Source organism: Delphinapterus leucas, chromosome 10 (genome assembly GCF_059928025.1).
Source record: "Delphinapterus leucas isolate spDelLeu-1000000601 "Yukka" chromosome 10, BTC_Dleu_Yukka2, whole genome shotgun sequence".
NCBI classification, from domain to species: Eukaryota; Metazoa; Chordata; class Mammalia; order Artiodactyla; family Monodontidae; genus Delphinapterus; species Delphinapterus leucas.
In genome coordinates, this window is record NC_143138.1 from 101,572,546 (window position 1) to 101,581,984 (window position 9,439).

Genomic DNA, 9,439 nt, shown 5'->3' on the forward strand with positions numbered 1-9,439 from the left:
AGCACGCATCCGCTCTGCTACCATGCTGTCGCGTGCCTCAGTCTTCTCCTCTGCAAACAGGCGTAAAAATGTTCCGGCCCTTTGAGGGTGGTTGGGGGAGTTAAATGATGTCACCGTGCGGGGCCTGCTCGCGGTAACTAACAGCCCATAAATGTCAGTGATGGGCTTTTTTACTGTTTGTTATAAGAGGACACAGAGACAAGCCACTGTCAGCCAGACGTGAGCCTAACAGACGCCACATGCTCCTTTCGGTTACAGCCAGGGGCCCTGGAGCTGGCAGGCGTGCGTTCAAGTCCTGGCTCCACCACCAAGTCGCTGTGCGGCCCCAGGCAAGTGACCTCAGCCCTCTGAGCCACAGTGGTCACGTCCGGCTACTTCCTGGGCACAAACCAGTGTCTGCAGGGCAGACGGCAGCATGCCAGGCCCAGGGGCTTGGGGCAGGTGGGCGCCTTCTCTGGGAGGCTGTGTTCCTGCCCTGGAGCGGGACTGCTGGGCCCTCACAGGGCAGCAGCCACGGGGGGCAGAAGCAGTCCCCCCGGAACCACATTTTCCCACCAAGGATGGCTCTGACCATGGGCCCGAATTCCCAGTCTCTAAAGCTGGCGACTCAGCCAGGGCTGCCAGGCCTGCTGCTTCCCGTGGGCATGGAGGCAGGGACTTTCCCCTCTATCTGGGCTGCCTTGCACACAAGCAACCACTATGGAGCATCTGCTGTGGTCTCCACAGCTTCATCCTCCTGCCATAGACTCTGGATCTGGAATGCTGGCGTCAAACCCCACCGCACTGCTTACAATTCACATGACCTCAGGCAAGTCAGCTCTCTGCACCTTACTTGATGTTCTATCTGTAAAATGAGGAAATAATAGTTCCTTTCTCCTGGTGTGACTATGAGGGTTAAATGAGATACATTTGTAAAGCACTTAGAACAGGGCCTGGCAGTAAAAACATACCACGAAGTGTTAGCTGTTGTCACCGTCATCTTTACCACCATCAGTCTCGTCTTTGCTGCCACTTCCAGCGTCCCTTGACAGGTGGGTGTAGCCCTTTGGGGTTATGGGGTAACTATTATTATTATTATCATTATTTTTTTTTTTTTTTTTTTTTGGCCACACCGCATGGCTTACAGGATCTTAGTTCCCTGACCAGGGATTGAACCTGGGCCCTTGGCAGTGAAAGCACCGAGTCCTAACCACTGGACCAGCAGGGAATTCCCTAGGGTAACTTTAAAGGGCACAGACACACCTGGCTTTAAGAACCTTAGTTTTGTCTTTCCCTGGAGCTCTCTGGAAGCTGGAGTACATGTGATGCTGACAGCTAATGTGCATTGAGCACTTGCTGTGTGTGGGCACCGTGCTGAGCTCTCTGCATGGATTGTTTCGGCTCAGCACTGTGAAAGAGGCACTATTATGATTGTTCCTGTATCTCACATGAGGAAACCCAGCCACAGAGAGGTTAAGTAACCCACTTCCCATGTGCACCAGCAGGGCTCACGGGTGCAGGCAATGAGGCCAAGACTGGCCATTGTAGGATGAAAAGGAATTTATGGGAAGGATGTCAGGTACTCATGGAATCTTTAGGAAGACTGGAGGAAAAGGCTTAGAAACAGGAAAGAGCCTGGACAGAGAAAGTGGAAGGGGCGACAACTGGACCTGTGCCACAGCTGGACCATCTCAGCCACCACTACCTGTGTGAGGGATTGCTCCATTGCCCCTGCATCTTGGCACCTGTCACTAAAAATTCAGCCTGTGATCTGGCTTCCAGAGCCAGCGTTCAGTGCCTGGTGGAGGCTGCCCGTGCACATGTTATAAAGCATCGGTCCCCAACCTTTTTGGCACCAGGCACCGGTTTCGTGGAAGACAATTTTTCCATGGACGGGTGGTGGGGGGCCTGGGGTGGGGTGGTTCAGGCGGTAATGTGAGCGATGGAGAGCGGTGGGGAGCGGTGGGGAGCAGCACACGAAGCTTCACTTGCTTGCCCGCCGCTCACCTCCTGCTGTGCGGCCCAGTTCCTGACAGGCCGCGGACCGCTACAGCCTGGGGGTTGGGGACCCCTGTTATAAAGGATCCAAGGCCAAGTCCAAGGCAGCAGGATTGATTAGAAAGCCGTGCTCCGTGCTATGCATCTGCCACCCATTGCCAAGTGGCTGGTTCAGAGTTGAGAGGCCCTGGTTCCAATTCAGAGTTCGCCAACTGCTACTGTGTGACCTCGGGCAGTCTCCTGGCCCCAGGTCCCCGGGGCCCAGGTGTGGTCAGATGGCAGGGATCAGCCTCCTGGACCAAAACATATCCTGCAATGGCTTGTCAGGCTGCCAGAAAGTCCATCATTAGCCACACTGTGTAAAGGCATCAGCGATCCTAACACAGCAAGTACTCAGCAGATATTCTCTGTTAATACGAAGGTCTGGGCTCAAGAGACAAGAGTCTCAGGCCTCTGTCCAGCCGAGCTGTAACCAACACGGAAAGTGCTCACACTTTTACCTCCCAACGCCCTTCACCTTCCCCCACAGGCAGCCCCTGGCCCTGCTCCTCGTGCCTTCCACATCCACACCCACATCCGTCCTGTCGGCCACCACCCCACACGCTTCATGCCTCTTTCCACACACACCCTTAGTGCCAGCCCACCACTGCCCCACATGAAGGGCACCCCTCCAGGCCTTCACCCACGGGGTGCTGGCCGGGCCAGTTTCCCTCTGCGAATGGATTCACTTTCGAGACTTCCCTCCCTCCCCGAGCCTGTAGCTCCCTTTGCATCACTCAGGTTTCAAACCCAGAACGTGGGTTTCCTTTACTTCCAGTCCCCAGAAGGCAGGACTAGTGTGATGATCTCTGCAGGGAGCACACCAGCAGCCCCCATCCCTCCGCAGTCACTAACACGGAATTAAAGGAACCCACCCTCACTCCACCCACTCACCTGGCCCCTCCCCTTGCCCCTTACGGTCCTCCCCAGGATCGGACCCCTCAGCCCACACTACAATCCCCACCCCACCCCCGGAACTGCCTTAAGGGGAGGACCAAGCAGCTCTTGGGTAATCGTGGCTGATCCTAGCCTCTGGGCACAGATTGTTTCCCAGAACCTCAGAGTTGGGAAGAACTCCCAGATGCTCCCAGGCCAGTGGTTCCCATGGGAATTCCCTGAGGCACTGGTTACAATGCAGGTTCTCAGCCCCCTCTCCATGCTCCCACACCCTCCACGAGCCAGCACCTCTGGGTCAGGGCCCAGGCAGGAATCTGCACGTAAACCTGTGCCCCAGGTGATGCTTGGCAGACTGAGCAAACTCAGACCTCTCCAGAATCACTTCTATAGGACCCTCCCCCAGGGGACATCTGGGTTGGGCACCTCGGTGTCTACTATGGGGGCCAGGGAGGTAGGAAACTTTTATTTTCCACTTTAGATCCTTCTGTACTGTTTTAGTATTTTACCATGAGTATTTATTGGGTCTATATATATATATATATATATTTTTTTTTTTTTTTTTTTTTTTTTTTTGCGGTACGCGGGCCTCTCACTGTTGTGGCCTCTCCTGTTGCGGAGCATAGTCTCCGGATGCGCAGGCTCAGCGGCCATGGCTCACGGGCCCAGCCGCTCCACGGCATGTGGGATCCTCCCGGACCGGGGCACAAACCCGTGTCCCCTGCATCGGCAGGCGGACTCTCAACCACTGCACCACCAGGGAAGCCCGGGTCTATAATTTTTTAAAAAACAAACAAATAATAGGGCGAACATTTTCAATGAAAGTCTCTCAAGATATCTCCAGAGGCCCAGTGGCAATGGGCCAGCTTGGCTTAAAGCTCGCTCAGGGGTGTTGGGTGGCCGGGAGGAGAAAGAGTCAGGGAGTCCTTGGCTTGAATCCCACTCCACCATTTCCTGGCTGTGTGCCCTGGGGCAAGTTGCTTTCCCTCTCTGATGCTCAGCTTCCCCTCTAAAGAATTCGGATAATTACCCTCCCCCTTATGGGTCTCTACTGCGTATTCAGAGGGCCAGGGGAGTGAGGGCACCTGTGAGTGAGCACTTAGAGTGGACGCTCACTGGTGACTGGGGCATTCTCCAAGGGCCTTGCTGGGGAAGACGGGACCCTCCCCATCCCACCCACACTGGAGGGTGATCTGGAAATGCCACACAGGTGAGCTCTTGGGTTTGGGTCTCTGTCCCTTGACCTTCCCGTCCTAGCAATGAGCTGAGAATCCCCTGCTCCAGCTACTAGCCTCCCTCCCTGGCCAGCAGCTTCTGTCACTACAGGCCACCCCCGTGGGGATCTAAGGGCCAAGGACTCGGACTCAGTCCCTCCCTGGGCCCAGCCTCAGCTTCTCCCTCCACTCTGCATTCTACCCCAGAAATACCCAGCAGCTCCTAGCTCCCCACACAGCGCAGGTGCATGTGCATGTGCGCGTGCAGCCTCACATCTCTGGGCCTGTGTCCACCCTGGGCCCTTGCTTAGCACATCCTTCACCATCCTCACTGCCATTTTTCTAGTGGAAATCCTTCCAGACTGTGCTGAAGCATCCTGTCCTTCTTGAATACTTCGCATGACCCCCTTCACCCCGTCCCATACAGCCCAGCCCCAGCTTGACCAGCTGTGCCCTCCTCTGCAAACCCGCCCTACGCTTAACTACTCCAGTTCTGTTCCCGGCCCACACTGAATCACAGCGTGTCTGGGTCTGGCTCTACCCCCTCACCACCTTGGGCAAACCAGCTCTACGAACTTGAACTTCTCCATCTGCCAAATGGCCACATACCTGCTCCCTCTCAGAGCTGTTGCGAAGATTCCAAACAAGGCCAAGGTCCCTGATGCGTGGTAGGTGTCTAATAAATGGTGGCTGAAAATGCCAGCTCTGGGCCAGGGCTGCACCCTGGTTGGTGAGCTTGTGTGAGAGGGTGGTGCGGGGCTGGTGGGGACAGCCACCTCCTCCCACCTGCCCCTACCCAAGCCAGCCGTGGGGTCAGCAGAGTCCCCTTCCTCCCTGCTCCACCCCTGGGCCTCTGCTGTCCAGCATAGCCAGCCCAAGGATTCCAACTCCCAGGGACGCCTCCCACTATGACCTCTGAAGCTGACCCCTAATGTAGCTCTCTGGGTGACTCAAGCAGGGCAGCCCTCACTCAACCTTTACATCAGAGGTGAGTGGATGCCCCAGGTGTGACCATTCACAGCCCAGATCCCCTGGCCCATTCACTGTGCAGGGATGGCCAGGTGTCCCAAGCATGGTCAGTGACAACTCTTGGTGACACTTCTCCTGAAACGCTTGGGGGAAACATGCATTCTTTCTCTGCTCGTCAAGTGCAGCCTGGAGCTGCTGGCGGCTACCTTCCCATCAACCAAGGTAAGGCTTCCTGAGAATGAAGCATCGCAGAGGAAACCAGAGTGAACCAAAGGGACAGTCCTGCTGTGCACCCAGGTGAATTATATGCCTCAATTTCTTCATCTGTCAATAGGGGACATCGTTTCAGCACCTGGTTCCAGCCATACCTGAAACCCCAGGGCTTGCCAGTTATAGGAATTAGTAAGTCCCTCTACCCTTTGACCAGGTCTTCTGTCGCAAGCAACAAACTGCAAGAGACTCAACTCATGCAAGAGAGAAGCTGGAGCATAAACCCAACTCTTTCACTGCCTGGTAGAAGGGATGCTTCTCAGATGCTTGAGTCCTTCCCGCAACTCGGGAATGAAGGCTCACCTTGATAAAGATGTGGCCACTGTAATAGCTTCCCATGAAATCAACCACTTGGTGAAGAGGCGGTGAGGAATTTCTGGCAAGTGAAACGATGTAGAGGCCCCGTGAGTTAATGAGGCCTGGGTGTTCTCGCTGACACCCCTGGGAGAACAGAGCAGAGAAGAGATGCCAGAAAGAGCCGTTCTGTTTCCAGGCTCTCGTGAAGGCAGCTTGGGAATTTCCTGGCCCAACAGCACCATACAAGGAAGGGGCTGTGTGCCCTCTGTGGTCTGGATGCCGACTGTGGGAGGGATTGGACAGGTGGAGGGAGCAGAAAAGTGCTCCAGGTGGAGGACACAGTAGGTACAAAGAGACCCCTCCTCGATAAGCACAGCAACCACTGCCACCATCGCCGCCACCACCACTGCTAAGTGGGCACTCTCCCAGCCAGGCTAAGTATTTCACAGGCACCATCTCACTTAGTTTTCACATCTGCTCTAGGAAGCAAATGCTACTGTCAGTCCTATTTACAAATGGGGAAACTGGGGCTCAGGTAGGTTAAGTGACTCTCTCAAGGTCACACAGCCAGGAGCCAAGAGTCAAATCAAGATACTCTTGGTGGGGACACTGGCTTGCTTCTCCAACTGGTCCTCTCTGGGCCTCCCTTCCCTCGTCTCTGGGAGGGTGAGGGGTCCAGAAGGTCACGGAGAAAAAGACCAGGGGCAGCAGGAAGACTACAAACCTCGTGCTAAGATGCCACCCAGGCCAACACCCTCACACCCAGGCACTTTCCAGAGCCCCGAGCCGCCACATCCAAGCAGCTTCTCTCCCTGGTTTTGACTATACAGTTCCCTGTCCCCACCCTGTCCTTGGTCAAGCTCCAGACAGGCTTGTCCCTGGCACAGAACTGGGCACGCAGGAGGGAGATGGCCAGAGGGATCTCCCTTGGAATGGAGCAATTGGAAGGCCATGGTTTACAGCCAGCAGCAGGATGCAGCCTTCACAGAGGTTCCCATGACAATGTGGAACCGTCTGGTGGTTGTCTGTAGACAACCTACTGGGAGAGTCCAGCAGGGGCTGGATGACCATTTCGAGGGGAGGAAGACACCTGTTTGAAGTCATGGTCCTTACAGATGATAATAAAAGAGCTACCACTTCTTTTTTAAAAAAATCGAGAGATAACAGACATGCAACAATGTATTAGTTTCAGGTGTACAACCTAATGATTCGAGATGTGTGTATATTGGGAAATGATCGCTACAATAAGTCAACCTCCATCACCACATATAGTTACAATTTTTTTTCTTGTGATGAAAGTGTTTAAGGTCTACTCTCCTAGCATCTTTCAAATGTACAACACAGTATTATTAACTATAGTTAAGCACAGAGCTAACACTTCCATAGCACTCACTGAGCCTGGCACTGTTCTCAGTGCCTTCATGCATAGAAGAAATCCCCTTCACAGTCCTCTGAGGAGGTGCTGTGCTTATCCCCACTTCACAGAGGGGTACACTGAGCCCACACAGAGGGGGAGACGCAGGGCAGCAGGTCAGGAGCAAGGCGTGAGTGAGGGCTGGGCTGGGAGGGAGTCCCTACGTCCCACTGCCCACCCCATTCAGAAAGTGAAGGGGGGACTCCTCTCATCAATCAGTCCGGGAGCCTGGGAGGAAAGTGCCCACAGAAGAGGAACCAAACAGTCACAGGAAAGAAAACACAGGAAGCTCTTAAAGAGACAGCTAAACTAAAACCACACGGAGAACCACTCTTCACTCCTCAAACTGGTGAGGACCAAACAATCTGATAAAATCCTGCATTGGTAAGAGGTGGGGGGAATAGTAATCAGGCAGGCTTCGTAGTGGGATGGCCGGGGAAAGACACCAGGATATTACAAATGCTCGAACCCTTTGACTAGCAACCCCACTTCCGGAAATTTATCCCGCAGGCCTGTGGAGCCACAGCGTAAGAATTATGTCTGCTCACAATTACTTACCGCGGCACTGATGCATAGCACAAGTTTGGATGGCTAGGTCCCCACAGGGAATGGTTAAATAAATTATGCTTGATTTGTACATTGGCACACTCGCAGCCACAGAGACATACTGAGGAAGCTCTTTACATGTTGATATGGAACTATCTACGAGACACAGTAAGGTAAAGGCAAGGTGTCTAGGCATGACAGCAAAGGCACTGTCCATAAAAAGATAAAAGGGATAAACTGGACCTCAGCAAAATGAAACATGTGTGCTCTGCAGGAGACTTTGTTAAGAGGATGGAAAGACAAGCCTCAAACCAGGATAAAGTACTTTCAAAGCCCGTATCCCAAGGAGAACCCGTATCTGGAGTAGACAGAGAACATTCTAAACCCAGGAGTAAGAAACCAAACAGCTCAACTGGAAAATAGGCAAAAATTTTGAACAGAGTTCACCAAAGAGGATAGATGGACAGCAAACAAGCACAAGGAAAGATGTTCCACATCGCTCTCCACTGGGGAAATGCAAAATAGGGCTCTGATGAGATAGCACTACAAACCTACTGAAACGGCTAAAATGAAAAAATACTAACAGTATCAAGGAAGGGCTGACAAGGACGCAGAGCAACTAGAACTCTCAAACATGCTGGTGGGAATGTAAGAAGGTACAGCAGCCTGCAAAGTACATTGGCAGTTTCTTAGCCAGTTAAGCATACACTTACCATACAACTCAGCGATTGCACTTCTGGGTATTTCTCCTAGAAAAACGAAGGCTTAGGCTCATGCAAAAACCAGTATATGAACATTCGGATCAGCTTGATTTGTACTCACCAGAAACTGGAAGCAACCCAAATGTCCTTCAACAGGTGAATGAATAAACAAACTGTGGTGCATCCATTAAATGGAATACTACAAAGCAATAAAAAGGAATGAATTAGTGATAAGCAACAAATTAAACTGATCTCAAAGGCATTATGCTGAGCAAAAAATGCCAACCTCAGAAGGTTACACACTGTATGATTCCATTTTTATAACACTGTCAAAGTGACATAAATATAGTGATAACAGATCAGCAGTTGCTAGGGAACAGGGTTGGTAAAGGGTGTGATTATAGAGCATTAACATGAGGGAATTTCTTTGTGGTGATTGGAACAGTTCTAGATCCTCATGGTTACAACATTTATCCATGCGATAAAATTTTACAGAACTATGTACCAGAAAACAAAACAATTACTGCATGTAAAAACTGGTGAAATCCAAATAAGGTCTGATTTTGAGTTAATAATACTGCACCACTGTCAATTTCCTGGTTTTGACAATGCACTATGATTATGTAAGATGTTATCAGTGGGAGGAGCTGGGGGAAGTGGGGGAAAGGTGCACGGGAGCTCTCTGGACTATTTTTGCAACTTCTCGTGAGTCTTAAAGTATTTCAAAATAAAAAAAAATTTAAAGTAGTGTTGATTGGAGGCTACTTTGCTCAATTTGATTTTTTTTTGCTATAGAAAAATAATAACAAGGTAAAGAATGTGTGTGGAGAGAGTCCTATCTGTGTGATGTAAATGCAGGGTTCCTATTGGTGACAGAATACTGTATTTCGGGAAACAGGTACAAGGGATTGGGAATACAGGAGCCATATGGGAGGGGACCGGACGGCAGAGGCACAGGTGTACGAGAAAGAGACCTGATTTTTCAATTTTTCCCTTGAAATGTTCGAATTTTGTACTGTAGGTGTCTATCATCTTTTAAAGCTTTTTTACTTAAATTTTTGAAACCTAAGAGTGGGACAGGAGCGATCTGTTTGCCTCTGAGAGCCTCAAAGGACAGT

At 51.7% G+C, this 9,439-nt stretch overlaps 1 long non-coding RNA gene across 1 annotated transcript in view; it reads right to left on the bottom strand.

Moving 5' to 3' along the window:
• Positions 1-8,624, bottom strand: part of LOC111168808 (uncharacterized) — a 32,839-nt gene extending 24,215 nt beyond the window's left edge. Inside the window, exon 1 of the long non-coding RNA XR_016394770.1 lies at positions 8,443-8,624. This is a non-coding gene — a long non-coding RNA (uncharacterized LOC111168808). The remainder of the gene's footprint in view (positions 1-8,442) is intronic.
• Positions 8,625-9,439: the final 815 nt, after the last annotated feature.